The sequence below is a fragment of the Pelecanus crispus genome, chromosome W (genome assembly GCF_030463565.1).
Source record: "Pelecanus crispus isolate bPelCri1 chromosome W, bPelCri1.pri, whole genome shotgun sequence".
NCBI lineage: Eukaryota > Metazoa > Chordata > Aves > Pelecaniformes > Pelecanidae > Pelecanus > Pelecanus crispus.
This window is the reverse complement of record NC_134675.1, coordinates 16,075,898-16,094,554: the sequence shown is the minus strand read 5'-3', so window position 1 is coordinate 16,094,554 and position 18,657 is coordinate 16,075,898. Positions and strand designations below refer to the sequence as shown.

General features: G+C 47.5%; 1 long non-coding RNA gene and 1 pseudogene across 1 annotated transcript in view; one reads left to right on the top strand and one right to left on the bottom strand.

The window, feature by feature from the left end:
* LOC142596540 (uncharacterized) overlaps positions 1–18,657 on the top strand; it is a 240,391-nt gene that overhangs the window by 15,487 nt on the left and 206,247 nt on the right. The gene's annotated exons all lie outside the window — the stretch shown is intronic.
* LOC142596556 (galactose-1-phosphate uridylyltransferase-like) overlaps positions 1–18,657 on the bottom strand; it is a 50,306-nt pseudogene that overhangs the window by 5,215 nt on the left and 26,434 nt on the right.

Here is an 18,657-nt window from a genome sequence, read left to right as displayed (position 1 = left end):
CCATATAATGCTATGAAAAATTCTATAGCACAGTGGTGAAAAACAGTAACTTGCATGCTATGCTAAACCAATTGTATGCTCTCACATGTCAGTCATGATACTTCATAACAACTTGCTACCATAAAGTATTTCAAAAAGCATGTGTAACACCTGCATGAATAATTCTATTGTTACTGAGCTGCCCAAAACAAATAGGACAAATTAACTAATATAAAACAATTCAAACTATTTTGGTTTTACTCAAAGTAAGAATCAGAGTCTAGCCAAAATAAAGTTACCCAGATCTAATTTTTCCCCACTTGATCATTATAGGATTAAAAAAAAGTTTTATTTAGTATTGATATGATCATGGAAAGACACAACTCCCTCACCCAAAAGATTAAGTAGATATAAGAAGGCTCTAGAAATAATCTAGAATTTTTACAAAAGTAAAAAAGTATATACACATGCATATGTATATATTATATATATTTTTTTGAAAGCATCCACAAGGTACTGTAAGTGCAAGATACAGGTGTTCACTTGGACTAACAGCTATTAGTTTAGTACTAGTACTGACCAAAATAGTATCTAAAGTTTTGTGCACATGGTAGCACAGCACATCCTTGAGGGTATTAGTTTGATATTCTAAAAGAAACTTTGTTATCTTAGTTATTTGACAAGCATTGTGTAACAGATATCTAGGTATCAAAATTTCATATAGCATGTATTTCATTACATTTGCTAAGACACATTCTTATGCTCCATAGCATTTACTACTGCACTGTTTAGAAATAATAATAAAAAAAATAATCATCTATACCACTATTTGGATTTCCTGAGTTTAGTTCATTCCCCCCCCCCCCCCCCCCATTATACCACTAAGTATAAGTACTTTTTACCAAGTAACCCATTCATATTTTGGAACCTAAAACATCCAAGGAGAGTAAGTACTTGTAATTGCAAAGTCCTTTTCATTGAGCAGCAATATTCTATAAATAGCCTTCATCATAACAAAGAAGTTGAAGCTGAAGATTTACAACAACCTCGTGACATTCACTTTAACAAGACTAATATTTATTGAGTGCTTAGGATTGGATGAAACCATTTGGCATACAATTTTTGTCAAACAGTTTAAAAATAAGATTACAGCATCTGAAGGCAATAGGACAAAAAGTTCTGTTTCTGTCATTTCAGTTAGTGAAAATCTTAATCAACCCTTGCAGTAGTGCTAACTTACCAAAGTGTTATTTCTAGTAGTGATATCAATTCAGACATAACCTCCTGAAGCAAGGCTTTCAAATATGTACTTCTCCACTGGTACACAGAAGCCTTCTCTTGTTGGCTAGCAGTTGGTAGAGCCAACACATGAAATCAAAATTTCCACAGAAATTTTATTTTTAGGAAAGTTAAAAGTTTTTGTCACAGTTTTACCAATAGACCTGTCTTCCCAGTTTTACAAGCCACTACTATCATAAAGATCATAATTATTATTGGGGGCAGGAGGACAACAAACAAGTCAGTTATGTAGTTTAGTACACTTGCATCTCTGCTCCTCTATTCCCCTGTAGCTCCACAATGAAACTAACTTTTATAGAATTCTGAATTATTTTGCTTTACATTCAATCACTTCTGAAGCTATAAATAGCACTTGAGGCAAGAATGACTTCAGAAACTGAGTGTGTCAGACACACCTGTACAGATCCACCCCTCATTACAAGAGGTTAGAGAGAAAACATAACAGAAGAAATAACCCCTATTAATAGAGAGCTTTGAAGTCAAAGATTAATCTAACAGTTACAGAAAGTTTTTGCAGGTCAAGGACTTTAAATATAAAGATCTTTTCACAGAAGCAGCTAGTTTGTGTGCCTTACTACAATTGCCTTTGTATTCCAGCAGTATCTTAACTATCAAATATCTGCAAACTTTTGGTCCGATTTTAAAATATTGTTGTGGTTTAGCCCCAGCCAGCAACCAAGCACCACGCAGCCACTCACTCACCCTCCCCCCCAGGTGGGATGGGGAGAAAATTGGAAGGGCAAAAGTAAGAAAGCTCAGGGGTTGAGATAAGAACAGTTTAATAATTGAAATAAAATAATAATAGTAGTAATAAAAATTGTACTGAAAAGGAAAACAACAAGAGAGAGAGAAATAAAACCCAGGAAAAACAGGTGATGCAAGCACTCACCACCTGCTGACCAACACCCAACCAGTCCCCAAGCAGCAATCACTGTCCCCCAGCCAACTCCCCCCAGTTTATATACTGAGCATGACATCATATGGTATGGAATAGCCCTTTGGTCAGTTTGGATCAACTATTCTGGCTGTGCCCCCTCCCAGCTTCTTGTGCACCTGGCAGAGCATGGGAAGCTGAAAAGTCCTTGACTAGCATAAGCACTATTTAGCAACAACTAAAACATCGGTGTGTTATCAACATTCTTCTCCTACTAAATCCAAAACACAGCACTATGCCAGCTACTAAGGAAAAAAATTAACTCTATCCCAGCTGAAACCAGGACAAGTATAAAAGCATCAAATAAAGTCAACTCACATTTTACAGCTAAAAAGCTAGCAATAGCTTTATTATTTAACACCTACAAGATCAGACTGCTATTGCATGAGGGGCAGTACCCACAGGAGACAGCCCCTATCCCAGAGCAGTGACAATCTATCCAGACCGCAGAAAAACAGAAGGGACAAGAGCACACGGCTTCAGGAAGAAGCACACATAAGTCTTTGCTAGACTGATGCCTCGTTCAAACCCATCCTTACCCCATCCTGCCTCGCAGCTCAGCATCCCCAATGCTGCTACCGCAAAGACGAGCTCGCTCGCCCATTTTCTGAAGGAGCTGTCAGCTGACTGTGCTGTCAGCTAGCGTACCCGGGAAGGACAGTCATAGTAGAAGTCCGAAGCGACGGCCGGCCGAAACAGAGACAGGGCCTTGGGGGGGGGGGCGGGGGGACGGCGCTGCCACTGGCGGGTACTGCCCAGGAGACAGACAGACAGACAGAAAGACAGAGAAAAGGACTACTGCCCGGGGAAGCGGGCGGTGTCTATCAGGGGGCAGCTCTTCCACCAACGGGCACTCATCTGCCTGCCGCACTCTCCTCACCCAGTAGCTGCTGCAGCAGCAGAATCACTGCCACGCTTCCTCCGACTCCGCCCACCGCCACGGACCCACAAAGCCAAAGGCGGCGCCCCTCAGGGCGGCGTGAAGTAGCAGTCGGGGGGCCTGGGCGCGCATAAGGAGCAGGGGCCTAGCAGCCACCCCTCTTCCTCATCGGAGAGGGCTGGTCCCTGACCTGTCTCCCCAGCTCCTCATCCCTCCAGCAGGCTCCAGGCAGCCCTGACCGCCTCACCAGCTTCTACCCAGGCTCAATCCCTACCCGGCAGTAGTATCCCTCAAGCACACCTCCTTACTCACTTCCTCGGACTAATGTCCTCACCACCATCTTGCCCACGATGCGCACGCAGGCGCAACCGAGGGAACAGCGACTTCTGCAGCGGAGGTGCGCATGCGCGAGGGCCTTAACTCTTTGCTCCCTTCTCTTGGCACACAACTGCTGCGAGGGGTGGGCCGCAGCGGAGGTGGGGTGAAGGGTGTGGCAGGGTGGCCGTTACCCGTCATTAGCCTGGCTGTGGCGTGGGGCTGGAGCAGGTGTTGAGTGCGGCAAGCTCCTTTTCTCACAGAGAGATCTGGAGGTACACAGGCTGTGCTGTGCTGGCAGGGCAAAGCTGCCAGACGGCGAGAGCCTTAAACAGTAATCAAATAGGAACAGCATATACTGGGTCTGGCTGGGATGGAGTTAACTTTCTTTCATAGCAGCCTGTATGGTGCTGTGTTTTGGATTTGTGGCTAAAACAGCTTTGATAACACACCAGTGTTTTGGCTATTACTGAATAGTCCTTGCACAGCGTCAAAGCTTTCTCTGTTTCTCACTTCACCCATCCTGCTCCCCTACCCCCAGTGAGTGGGCTGGGGGTGGGCAAGAGGTTAGGAGAGGACACAGCTGTGGCAGCTCACCTGAATCGGCCAAAGGGATATTCCATATCAATAACCTCAAGCTCAATTAAAAAAAACCAAACAAACAAACCCAAGCAAACAAACCACAACAGCAACAAAACAATGGGGGGGGGGGTATTCTGTACTACCTGCATGGGACAAGTATATACCGATTATGCAAGCAATGTTAACTGATTAGCCCACCCTTAACATGAGTAATTTGATTGGTCTACACAACTGTATTGTAACAAGAAATTAATACAAATAATAAACATCAAAAACATTTAGCAAGCTATCCAAGTATCTACATAAGTAGATGATCTTGTGTAAAGGACATAACTTTTGTAATTTGAAATTTTGGCATTTCTGATTGTTACTATCATCAGCGTACTCTTAGATTTTTATCTGAGATGCTGCTACTGTTTCCTTGGAAAAAAAGCTCTGGGGCCTGAATTGCCAGATATAATGCCATTTAAACTAATGTGTCAGTATCAGTGAGGTCAAATGGCTACGCTCATGGCCATCTCTACACTAGATATTCTTTCTGAAAGTCTATCATCATTAGTCCACTGGTAGTAACAGTATTTACAGTGCTGATGTAAACTTCCAGATAACCATAAGCAGTATTGTCGTGGTTTAACCCCAGCTGGCAACTAAGCACCACACAGCCGCTCACTCGCTCCCCCCACAGCGAGATGGGGGAGAGAATCGGAAGTGTAAAAGTGAGAAAACTCGTGGGTTGATATAAAAACAGCTTAATAATTGAAATAAAATAATAAATTGTAAGGAAAAGGAAAATAACAGAGAGAGAGAAATAAAACCCAAGACAGACAAGTGATGCAAATGAAAACAATTGCTCACCACCAACCGACCAATGCCCAGCCGGTCCCCGAGCAGCACCCCCCACCACCAACCTCCCCCCTAGTTTTATTGCTGAGCATGATGTCATATGTTATGGAATATCCCTTTGGTCAGTTGGGGTCAGCTGTCCCAACTGTGTCCCCTCCCAACTTTTTGTGCACTGCCAACCTACTCACCGGCAGGGCATTGTGAGAAGTAGAAAAGGCCTTGATTCTGTGTAAGCATTGCTCAGCAATAACTAAAACATCCCTGTATCATCAACACTGTTTCCAGCACAAATCCAAAACATAGCCCCATACTAGCTACTATGAAGAAAATTAACTCTATCCCAGCCAAAACCAGCACAAGTATTTTGGAAAAATCTTTGAAAACTGCCTGAACTAAAACCCCATGAATACAACTACATCACTCATACAGGTGGCAAATTTTGAGGAAAAAAATATATGGTTAGAGTCAAGATGTTTCTTGATAAGCTTAGTGAAAAGTTTTGTGTGGTAGCAAAGCTTCCTTCATTTACTCGATTCATTTACTTAAGGTCATATAATAATCAGTAATTTACAGTGGACATTTATCATAGAAGAGTATATTAGGAAGCAAAGTATATCTATTTATCTTTGATTTGATCACTGTATCACAACATTATTTGAAACTCTGAAAAAAAGACACTAACCTACTACAGTTCACACAGTAGTTTAAACACTTGGAATTGTCAGGACCCCAGGAGGGGACTAAGGATCCAGCAGGGCAGGGCCTCAGTAGTCAGGGCCTGTCCCACTGTCCCAAACAAGGCAGGCCAGGGCAGGCAGCTGGGGCAGCCCCCAGCCCAGGGCATCAGGTACCTCTGTGGGGATGGGGACAGGCCAAGGGATGTCAGACTGCAGGTGGGGTTCAGGATCAGACCTGATGAGGGGAACCAGGGTCAGACACAGCCCAGTAATCACCAGGCAGGTCCATAGCGATGAGGCAGGGCCAAGGTCAGTCTGGGAAGTCAGCCCGCAGGTCAGGGTCCAGGTCCAGATTAACAGGGCCAGGCAGAGGCAGGGCTGCGATGCAGAAGGAGCTGCAGTTCAGGCAGGGGCCAAGCACCAGAGCCTCAGCTGAAAGTGGCTCCCACAGGACAGTGTCCAGCCCTGGCTGAGGCCTCCCCACAGCACTGCCTGGAAGCCTCTCTCCAAGGTTACCAGGAGGAAGGGAGCAACCCTCAGCTGCACTATGGCTATATTTGTCCTGAGACCCAGCAGTCAAACTTCCACGAGGGGGGACCTCACAGGCATGTGTTAAAAATTGAGAAATGCATCTAATATTATAATATAAATAGTATGATATTAAAATAATATAAATAAATTTTGAAAAGCATTCTGTTGGAAGGAGAAATAAGGGACAGTTAAACCTGAGTTTTGTTTTCCAGTTGGGAAACAGACAAGGTGAAATGACCACTAGAAGTTAAATTTCCATTTTTTATTGGAAGTTTTAATATGTTTATAGCAGACATTTCTACAGACTGATTCCACTTTCTTTTAAGATAGTGGTTGTTTTGCACCAGGAGATGCTGGTCTGTTATGATCCCAGTAAGAAAGGCGCTTAGAGTCTACTCTGTAATGCAGTATTTAAAATGCTATTTATTAGAGCTAAGGCTATAAGGAGAGAATAGTATAGATAATCTTATGTCCCTTTAGATGGTGGGAACCCCAGGTAGTGTAGCATCGAACAGGCCTCCGACCCATGCACAGTACACTGAGCAGACCCCGTCCATAGAAGAGGTTCTCCCCTTTTCGTCATTCAAGCTATTATAAGATTTACTGCAAGAAAACAACTCTATTCATCATTTCCACTGTCAAACGGAAAGGATATTCTCATGAGAACTTCTTGCTGCACTCCTAGATAAAGGCAAGGCCATGCAGGTGGTGTAATCACCAATACTAAGTGGGAGCTGACTGCAGACTCCTCTGTTACAATGAGCTGGCTGAGTTTATCCTGTGGCCTGAAGGCCAAGCCATACGTGTAGCATAGTGCAGCACAGGCCTGGCCCTACTCAGGTTAACTGTTATGCAGATCACCCACTCCTGGACGTACAATGGTCTCTTAGTCAGGATCACTAAATTCCACCCCTTGGTCCACATACAGCTGACCTTTCTTAAAGATATGTCACAGATTTTACTAGTAAGCAGTTTAGATAATAGAAAGTTTCTTATATACAAAGCGGTCACTGCTACTTTTATTTCTGTCTCTGTGGATGCATGGTACACTCCTAGCCTTTGCACAATATCTTGATTATGCAATAAGGAGCTACAGCAGAGTGTCCTGGTTTCAGCTGGGATAGAGTTAATTTTCTTCCTAGTAGCTGGTATAGTGCTGTGTTTTGGATTTAGTATGAGAATAATGTTGATAACACACTGATGTTTTAGTTGTTGCTAAGTACTGCTTATGCTAGTCAAGGACCTTTCAGCTTCCCATGCTCTGCCAGGTACACAAGAACTTGGGAGGAGACATAGCCAGGACAGCTGACCCAAACTGGCCAAAGGCATATTCAATACCATATGACATCATGCTCAGTATATAAACTGGGGGGAGTTGGCTGGGGGGCAGGGATGGGCTGGGTGTTGGTTGGCGGGTGGTTGCATCACTTGTTTTTCCTGGGTTTTTTTCCTCTTTTTGTTGTTTTCCTTTTCACTACAATTTATTATTATTTATTATTATTATTGTCATCATTATTATTATTTTTATCTTCTTATTATTTTATTTCAATATTAAACTGCTCTTATCTCAAACCACAGTTTTCTTACTTTTGTCCTGATTCTCTCCCCCATCCCACCGGGGTAGGGGGAGTGAGCGAGCAGCTGCGTGGTGCTTAGTTGCTGGCTGGGGTTAAACCACGACAGTCCTTTTTGGCACCCAACGTGGGGCACGAAGGGTTGAGATAACGACAGAGCTGACCAGATCATGTTGAAATAAATTTGTAATAAACAATTATTATATTAGTTTAATATTTGCTGGTCACAATGCTGTTTTATTTGTTTGCATGGTTGTATTATGTAATTCCTCACTTACAGTATGCATTCCCCGCGGTGCTGTTTATCACCTCTGGGAGATGGATCAGGATTATCATTTTACTATATGGTGTAACATCGATTTACGATACGATAATATCACTAGTAAAAAAACTCATTGGCTATTCGTATTTGGTATTGCTGTCATCTCCGTACCTCGGGCGCCATCTCTCGGAAATTATTAATAATGACACTCTTCACTTTTTCTCCTCGGAGAACCAATCTGTGGGGAAGACGGGGGGGAATGCTTTCCCCTGCTCTTTCACCTTCCCTTTCTCCTTCAGGCTAGTTACAAGAGCTCTCGAGAATTTTGAATATCCTTGGGTTGTTCAAACCAGCATGCTCCTATTGCTATATCTTCTGAATGTGTTTCAGGTCTTGTTTAGGTTTAAACAACTATTTAAAAAAATTACCCAGAGATCTGCCCCAAGGCTGGACAGTCATGGGTGGCACTGCATTTGGGAGAATACGGGCAGGTACTTAGAGAACTTCTCACCTCCAATGATCTGGAACTTCACTCCTGAACAACTACAGGATCCTGATGAAGTGATGGAAGGCTTGGAGAAAAAAAAAAAAAAAAGCTGTGGTTATTCCAAAGAGGCACAACTCATCGCACTGTGCTGGGCCCTGGCTAGTATTTACGAAACACTGCTCGGTATTATGCAGCACCCTCAGGGAGAAGAGAGGGAAAACAAACCAACAGGCACAGCAGCTACTCCAACCCCAGCAACAGGCACTGCAGCTAAATCAGGGAAGCAACCCGTGCTGGTATCAGTCACCCCCATACACAAAAAGAAATCCTGGATGTGAAAGTCAGCTCGTGTAGAAAGGGATGAGGAAAATCCTCCTAAAGAGGGAGCAGGAGGAAGAAGCATACTGTCTTGACGGCGAGGAGGCAGACTACTCTAAAGCAGGACCACCACGAGAACAGGAGGAAGACGAAGGATTCATAAACAAGAGGGAAACCACCCGATCTCTGTCCCTGAGTGAACTGCGAGATATGCGAAAAAATTTCAGCTGTCATCCAGGCAAGCACATCATCACCTGGCTGCTCCGATGCTGGGATAACAGGGCCAGTAGCCTGGAATTAGAGGGTAAGGAAGCCAAGCAGCTGGGATCCCTTTCTAGGGAAGGGGGCATTGACAAAGCGATTGGAAAAGGGGCACAAACCCTCAGCCTCTGGAGGCGACTCCTGTCAAGCGTGAAGGAAAGGTATCCCTTCAAGGAAGATGTTATATGTCACCCAGGCAAATGGACCACCGTAGACAAAGGTATCCAGTACCTGAGGGAATTAGGCATGCTGGAGGTGATTTATAGTGACCTGAACTATGAGCAGTTATCCAAAGACCCAGATGAAGTTTGTATGGAGCGCACCATTATCGCATGCAAATTCATTGGCAGTAATGACCTGGAAAGACGGAGAGGAACAGATGATGGATAAATTGGCTGGCCAACTCCGGCAATAGAAAAAAAGTCTTTCTTCCTCCCTTTTCTTGGCTCTGGAGAAATTATCCTGGAAGGTCCAGCAACTCAAAGAGGATAGATCTTACCCCACATCTGTACAGACCACTAACTCAGCTATTGGGACTAGGTGCTCCTCTGCTCGAGAGAGAGGATATAGTTGATATACACCACGGGGAACCCTGTGGTTTTACCTGCGTGACCATGGAGAGGACATGAGGAAGTGGGATTGAAAAATCTACCTCGACCCTAGAGGCACGGGTATGTGACCTGCAAGGAAAAACAATCACACAAAGGGGTTCTTCCAGGAAAATTGCTGCTCCAGTTTCGAGTGGGCAAAAAAAAGACAGAGTAGAAGGGCTGATCTTACTCCTGATTTTAATGAAGGGACTTCTGATTCATATATACAACAAGCAATTAACGAATACTATGACTGGGACTAGAGGGGCCCTGCCTCCAGCCAGGTGGAGGAAAGGGACAACCGGGTTTACTGCACTGTGTGGATTCGATGGCCTGGCACATCAGACCCACAGGACTATGAGGCTCGAGTGGACACCGGTGCACAGTGTACCCTAATGCCATCAAGCTATACAGGGGCAGAACACATCTGTATTTCTGGAGTGACAGGGGATCCCAACAGCTAACTGTATTGGAGGCCAAAGTGAGCCTAACTGGGAATGAGTGGCAGAAGCACCCCATTGTGACTGGCCCAGAGGCTCTGTGCATCCTTGGCATAGACTACCTCAGGAGAGGGTATTTCAAGGACCCAAAATGGTACCGGTGGGCTTTTGGTATAGCTGCCTTGGAGATGGAGGAAATGAAACAGCTGTCCACCTTGCCCGGTCTCTCGAAGGACCCTTCAATTGTGGGGTTGCTGAGGGTCGAAGAATAACAGGTGCCGATCAGTACCACAATGGTGCACTGGCGGCAATATCGCACCAACCGAGACTCCCTGATTCACATCCATAACCTGATTCGTCGCCTGGAGAGCCAGGGAGTGATCAGCAAGACTCGCTCACCCTTTAACAGTCCCATATGGCCAGTGCGAAAGTCTAATGGGGAGTGGAGACTAACAGTGGACTATCGTGGCCTGAACGAAGTTACACCGCCGCTGAGTGCTGCCGTGCCAGACATGCTAGAACTTCAATACGAACTGGAGTCAAAGGCAGCCAAGTGGTATGCCACAATTGACATCGCTAATGCATTTTTCTCCATCCCTTTGGCAGCAGAGTGCAGGCCACAGTTTCCTTTCACTTGGAGGGGCATCCAGTACACCTGGAATTGAATGACCCGGGGTGGAAACATAGCCCTACCATTTGCCATGGACTTATCCAGACAGCAGTGGAACAGGGTGAAGCTCCAGAACATCTGCAGTACATTGATGACATCATCGTATGTGGCAATGCAGCAGAAGACATTTTTTGAGAAAGGAAAGAAAATAGTCCAAATCCTTCTGAAAGCTGGTTTTGCCATAAAACAGAGCAAGGTCAAGGGACCTGCACAGGAGATCCAGTTTTTAGGAATAAAATGGCAAGATGGACGTTGTCAGACCCCAATGGATGTGATCAACAAAATAACAGCTATGTCATCACCGACTAGCAAATAGGAAACACAAGCTTTCTTAGGTGTTGTGGGTTTTTGGAGAATGCATATTCCAAATTACAGTCTGATCGTAAGCCCCATCTGTCAAGTGACCTGGAAGAAGAATGGTTTCAAATGGGGCCCTGAGGAATGACAAGCCTTTGAACAAATTAAATGGGAGATAGTTCATGCAGTAGCCCTGGGGCCAGTCTGGGAAGGGCAAGATGTGAAAAATGTGCTCTACACCACAGCTGAGGAGAATGGCCCTATATAGAGCCTCTGGCAGAAAGCACCCAGGGGACACTCGAGGTCCACCCCTAGGATTTTGGAGTTAGGGATACAGAGGATCCAAGGCCTGCTATACTCCAACTGAGAAAGAGATATTGGCAGCATATGAAGGCGTTTGAGCTGCTTCAGATGTGGTTGGTACTGAAGCACAGCTCTTCCTGGCACCCCGACTGCCGGTGCTGGGCTGGATGTTCAAAGGGAAGGTTCCCTCTACACATCATGCAACTGCTACTATGTGGAGTAAGTGGGTTGCACTAATCACACAACGGGCTCGAATAGGAAACCCCAGTCGCCCAGGAATCTTGGAAGTGATCATGGACTGGCCAGAAGGCAAAAATTTCGTAATATCGCCGGAGGAGGAGACACGTGCTGAAGAGGCCCCACTGTATAATACATTGCCAGAAAATGAAAAGCAATATGCCCTGTTCACTGATGGGTCCTGTTGTCTTGTGGGAAAGCATCGGAGGTGGAAAGCTGCTGTATGGAGTCCTATACGACAAGTCACAGAAACTGCTGAAGGAGAAGGGGAGTTGAGTCAGTTTGCAGAGGTGAAAGCCATCCAGCTGGCTTTAGATATTGCTGAAAGAGAAAAGTGGCCAGTCCTTTATCTCTATACTGACTCATGGATGGTGGCAAATGCCCTGTGGGGGTGGTTGCTGCAATGGAAACAGAACAACTGGCAGCGCAGAGGCAAACCCATCTGGGCTGCTGCACTGTGGCAAGATATTGCTGCCTGGGTAGAGAACCTGGTTGTAAAAGTTCGTCACGAGATGCTCACGTACCAAAGAGCCAGGCCCCTGAAGAACATCAAAACAACCAGCAGGTGGGTGAGGCTGCTGAGATTGAAGTGGCTCATGTGGATCTGGTCTGGCAACATAAGGGTGAATTATTTATAGCTCGGTGGGCCCATGACACCTCAGGCCATCAAGGAAGAGATGCAACATACAGATGGGCTCGTGACCGAGGGGTGGACTTAACTATGGACAGTATTGCACAGGTTATTCATGAATGTGAAACATGTGCTGCAATCAAGCAAGCCAAGTGGTTCAAGCCCCTCGGGTATGGTGGACGATGGCTGAAACAGGAATATGGGGAGGCCTGGCAGATGGATTATATCACACTCCTACAAACCCTCTAAGGCAAGAGCCATGTGCTTACAATGGTGGAAGCAACCACCGGATGGCTGGAAATATGTCCCGTGCCCCATGCCACCGCCCGGAACACCATCCTGGGCCTTGAAAAGCAAGTCCTGTGGCGACATGGCACCCCAGAAAGAATCGAGTCAGACAACGGGACTCATTTCCGAAACAACCTCATAGACACCTGGGCCAAAGAGCATGGCATTGAGTGGGTATATCACATCCCTTACCATGCACCAGCCTCCGGGAAAATCAAACAATACAATGGACTGTTAAAGACTACCCTGAGAGCAATGGGTGGTGGGACATTCAAACATTGGGATACACATTTAGCAAAAGCCACCTGGTTAGTCAACACCAGGGGATCTGCCCATCGAGCTGGCCCTGCCCAATCAAAACTTCTACGTACTGTAGAAGGAGATAAAGTCCCTGTAGTGCACATAAAAAATATGCTGGGGAAGACAGTCTGGGTGACCTCCCCCTCTGGCAAAGGCAAACCCATTTGTGGGATTGCTTTTGCTCAAGGACCTGGGTGCACTTGGTGGGTAATGCGGAAGGATGGGGAAGTCCAATGTGTACCTCAAGGGGATTTGATTTTGGGTGAAAATAGCAAATGAACTGAATGGTATGATGTTAATTGCTATATAATACTATATGTTATCTCTTGTATGGTTGCTATATGCCACATCAATGGTATTACAGTAAGGAGAGAGCGGGCAGCCCAGCCCCCCGCCTAGAGCGGGGAAGAGCGGGAAAGGGCGAGCTGCTGATGTACAGCAGCTCTGACGCAGCGTGGGCGGGGACAGGAGTGACGGCGGCAGTTTAAAACCCGGTGTAACTGCCACTTGAGCGCAGTCACCGAGGCGAAGGGCTCCGGAGCGGACGCTCGCGCCGGGGCACCCTTCCTAAGGCGGCAAAAAAGCGCAGGGCAAGAGCGGGCAGCACAGCCCCCCGCCTAAGCGGGGAAGAGCGAGCTGCTGACGTGGGGCAGCTCTGACACAGCGTGGGCGGGGACAGGAGTGACGGCGGCCAAACCCCACCTATAAAAGCAGCCCCCAGGGAGCGCGGCGAACAGGACGTGGCATGTCAGTTTGCGCAGCAGTGCGCGTGGTCAGGGCGAGTGGGCAGGGCCAAGTGCCCCCCCTCCTAGCTCAAGAGGTAGGTTCGGTAAGTTCAGCTGGTGAGAGGGAGCCTTGGCATGGCCATGGTATCCACCCGGCGGAAGGCTATATCCTCTGCACTAGCCAGAAAGGCTGCATCTACCCAGACTGAGCTCCCAGGGAAACACACAGCCGTCCAGGTCTCTGGCCGCAGGGAGTGCCACCAGCTTGCACTGGGAACAGATGGCAGTGGAGGGAACAGCTGTGTATGCTGTGACCAAGTGGACTATCTACTCGGCCTGGTGGCAGAGCTAAGGGAGGAAGTAGACAGGCTACGGAGCATCAGGGAGTCTGAGCAAGAGATAGACAGGTGGAATTATGCTCTGAGCTCCCAGAAACCTGACCAGGGACAGCCTCCAGAGAAAGCCTGTGACCAAAGGGATCCAGTATCCTCCCCTCACCAGGATGTAGGCAGGGTCTTAGAGGGAAGCGGTGAATGGAAACAGGTCCACAATCGGGGTGGCAAGTGAACCCTTTCCTTGCCCACCGTGACCCCCCAGGTGCCTCTGCACAATAGGTATGAGGCTCTAGATGTGGAGGACCAGTCAGTGGACGATGTGGACGTCGATCCATCTACACCAGAAGAGTACCCAAGACCACAAAGACCTACCCCCCATATTACTACCACCTCCACAAGGAAGAAAAGACGGGTCATAGTTGTAGGAGACTCCCTCCTGAGGGGAACAGAGGGTCCAATATGCTGGGTGGACCCTCCTCATAGGGAAGTCTGCTCCCTGCCAGGAGCCCGGGTCAGAGATATCACCAGGAGACTTCCCAGCCTGGTATGGCCCTCGGACTATTACCCCTTACTGCTCTTCCACGTGGGTGGTGACAAAGTTGCAGTGCACAGCCCAAGGGTGATTAAAAGAGACTTCAGGGCCTTGGGACGGTTAGTGAGGGAATCGGGGGCACAGGTCATCTTTTCCTCCCTCCTTCCAGTTGTGGGAGGTGACATTGGTAGGAACAGGCGGATCCAATCTCGTAACACATGGCTCCGTGGCTGGTGCCACTGTCACAACTTTGGGTTCTTCAACAATGGGACGGCCTGCATGGCACCAGGCTTACTGGCGACAAATGGGAGCCACCTTTCTCAAAGGGGAAAGAGGGTCTTTGCTCAGGAGCTTGTGGGGCTCATTGACAGGGCTTTAAACTAGATGTGAAGGGGGAGGGGGAACATACCAGGCTTGCCTGTGACAAGCTGTGAGACGGTACACAATGGTTAGAGGGACGGGGTGCTACTGTGAGCCCTCAACCTGTTGCCCAGAGGCATGATGTGGACGCTGCAGCACAGTCGAAGTCTTGCAGAGATGAGCTGGGGTCTCCTGAGATAGTTAGAGCTCACAAGGAAACCTTTGTGAAACACCCCAAGGGAAACAAGGGATGTTCCACTAAGAAGGTGACATGGCCAACAGCCCAGATGAAATGCCTCTACACGAACGCACACAGCATGGGGAACAAACAGGAGGAGCTGGAAGCTGCTGTGCTACTAGAAAGCTACGACCTGATTGCCATAACCAAAACTTGGTGGGACGAATCCCACGACTGGAATGTGGCTATCGATGGCTACAGGCTGTTCAGAAGGGACAGGCGAGGAAGGAGGGGCGGAGGCGTTGCCCTCTACATAAAGAAATCAATACAGTGTGAAGAGCTGTCCCTGAAGAATAGCCATGAGCAGGTCAAAAGCTTATGGGTAAGAATCAGAGACAGAGGCAACAAAGGGAACCTTGTGGTTGGTGTCTACTACAGGCCGCCTGATCAAGGGGAGCCTGCTGACGAAGCCTTCTTCCTCCAGCTCTGGGAGGCTTCGTGCTTGCAGACTCTTGTCCTGCTGGGGGACTTAACCACCCTGACATTTGCCGGAAAAGCAACACGGCGAGCTGTAGGCAATCCAGGAGATTCCTAGAATGCATAGACGACAACTTCCTAAGCCAGGTAATAGACACCCCTACCTGAGGGGATGCAATACTGGACCTGATGGTCACCAATGCAAGTGAGCTCATCGGTGATGTCAAGACTGGAGGCAGCTTGGGCTGCAGTGATCACGCATTGGTGGAGTTCACACTCCTGAGGGACATGGGAAAAGCGAGTGTCGTGGTTTAGCCCCAGCCAGCAACTAAGCACCACACAGCCGCTCGCTCACTCCCCCTACCCCGATGGGATGGGGGAGAGAATCGGAGGAGTAAGAGTGAGAAACACTCCTGGGTTGAGATAAGAACAGTTTAAGAATTGAAATAAAGTAAAATAGTAATGATAATAATAACAATATAAAAATGATAATAATAATAACAATATACAAAGCAAGTGATGCACAATGCAATTGCTCACCACCCGCCGACCGATACCCAGACAGTCCCCGAGCAGCGATCGCTGCTCCCCGGCCAACTCCGCCCAGTTTATATACTGAGCATGATGTCATATGGTATGGAATAGCTCTTTGGTCAGTTTGGATCAACTATTCTGGCTGTGCCCCCTCCCAGTTTCTTGTGTACCTGGCAGAGCATGGGAAGCTGAAAAAGTCCTTGACTAGCATAAGCAGTACTTAGCAACAACTAAAAACATCAGTGTGTTATCAGCATTCTTCTCATCCTAAATCCACAACACATCACTATGCCTGCTACTAGGAAGAAAATTAACTCTATCCCAGCTGAAACCAGGACAGCGAGGAGTACAGACAGGACCCTAAATTTTAGAAAAGCAAACTTCCAGCTCTTCAAGGAGTTAGTCAGAAGGACCCCCTGGGAGACGGTCCTCAGGGACAGGGGAACAGAACAGAGCTGGCAGATCTTTAAGGACACCTTCCATAGTGCACAAGAGCTCTCAGTCCCCAAGTGTAAAAAATCAGGCAAGGAAGGGAAGAGACCAGCATGGCTGAGTCGAGACCTGCTGGTCAAACTAACGAGTAAGAACGAAATGCACAGGCAGTGGAAGCAGGGACAGGTGTCCTGGGGGGAATACAGGGAAACGGCCCGGTTGTGTAGGGAGGAGGTCAGGAAGGCCAAGGCGAGGATGGAGCTGAATTTGGCAAGGGACGTAAAGAATAACAAGAAGGGCTTCTACAGGTATGTCAACCAGAAAAGGAAGGTTAAAGAAAGCGTACCGCCGCTGATGAACAAGAAAGGCGAACTTGTATCAACGGATGAGGAGAAGGCTGAGGTGCTCAACAACTTTTTTGCCTCGGTCTTCACTGGCAACCTCTCTCCTCACCCCTCCCGAATTGATGGACCACAAGATGGGGACCAGGGGGGTAAAGCCCCTCCCACTGTAAGGGAAGATCAGGTTCGAGACCACCTGAAGAACCTCAATGTACACAAGTCTATGGGACCTGATGAGATGTACCCTAGAGTCCTGAGGGAATTGGCTGATGTAGTTGCCAAGCCACTCTCCGTGATATTTGAAAAGTCATGGCAGTCAGGTGAACTCCCTGGTGACTGGAAGAAGGGGAATGTTGTGCCCATTTTTAAAAAGGGAAGAAAGGAGGACCCTGGGAACTACTGACCTGTCATCCTCACCTCTGTGCCTGGGAAGATGATGGAACAGATCCTCCTAGAAGCTATGCTCAGGCACATGGAAGACAGGGAGGTGATTCGAGACAGCCAGCACGGCTTCACCAAGGGCAAGTCCTGCCTGACCAACCTAGTGGCTTTCTATGAAGGAGTGACTGCATCAGTGGACAAGGGAAAAGCAACGCATGTCATCTGTTTGGACTTCTGTAAAGCCTTCGACACAGTCCCCCACAACATCCTTCTCTCTAAATTGGAGAGATATGGGTTTGATGGGTGGACTGTTCGATGGATAAGGAATTGGCTGGATGGTCGCATCCAGAGGGTCGTGGTCAATGGCTTGATGTCCACATGGAGACCAGTGACAAGTGGAGTCCCTCAGGGGTCCGTACTGGGACCGGTGCTGTTTAACATCTTCATCAATGACATAGTCAGTGGGATCGAGTGCACCCTCAGCAAGTTTGCAGATGACACCAAGCTGAGTGGTGCGGTTGACACGCCAGGAGGACAAGATGTCATCCAAAGGGACCTGGACAAGCTGGAGAGGTGGGCCTGTGTGAACCTCATGAGGTTCAACAAGGCCAAGTGCAAGGTCCTGCACCTGGGACGGGGCAACCCCCGATATCAATACAGGCTGGGGGATGAAGGGATTGAGAGCAGCCCTGCAGAGAACGACTTGGGCGTACTGGTGGATGAAAAGCTGGACATGAGCCGGCAATGTGCACTTGCAGCCCAGAAAGCCAACTGTATCCTGGGCTGCATCAAAAGAAGCATGGCCAGCAGGTCGAGGGAGGTGATTCTGCCCCTCTACTCTGCTCTGGTAAGACCTCACCTGGAGTACTGCGTCCAGCTCTGGGGCCCTCAGCACAAGAAGGACATGGAGCTGTTGGAGTGGGTCCAAAAGAGGGCCACCAAAATGATCCGAGGGCTGGAGCACCTCTCCTATGAGGCCAGGCTGAGAGAGTTGGGGTTGTTCAGCCTGGAGAAGAGAAGGCTGTGAGGAGACCTTATTGTGATCTTCCAGTACTTAAAGGGGGCCTACAGGAAGGATGGGGAGAATCTTTTTAGCAAGGCCTGTTGTGACAGGACAAGGAATAATGGATTTAAACTAGAGAAGAATAGATTTAGACTAGACATTAGAAAGAAGTTTTTTACAATGAGGGTGGTCAAGCACTGGAGCAGGTTGCCCAAAGAGGTAGTGGAGGCCCCATCCCTAGAAAGGTCAGGTTGGACGGGTCTCTGAGCAACCTGATCTAGTTAAAGCTGTCCCTGCTCACTGCAGGGGGGGTTGGGCTAGATGACCTCTAAAGGTCCCTTGCAACCCAAAGCATTCTATTATTCTATGATTCTATGAATTGCCCAGCTTAATGAAAATGAACTTTGATGAAACCGTGTTGGAATGAGAACTGGCTTCAGCATGCAACAATCCAACACTGCACACCACCTCTCCTGCTCTGAAAGACTGTGATGACAGATGGAACCCAAAGTCATGGACTAAATGAACTCAATGGACATTTTAGAGGGGTGGCCCATAGACAAAGGGAATGATATCTGTGTGTATATATCAAAAGACAGGGAATGTGGTGGTGATTAACTGGAATTTTTTGGAAAGTGTAGGACCTGTGCATGACGTAGAT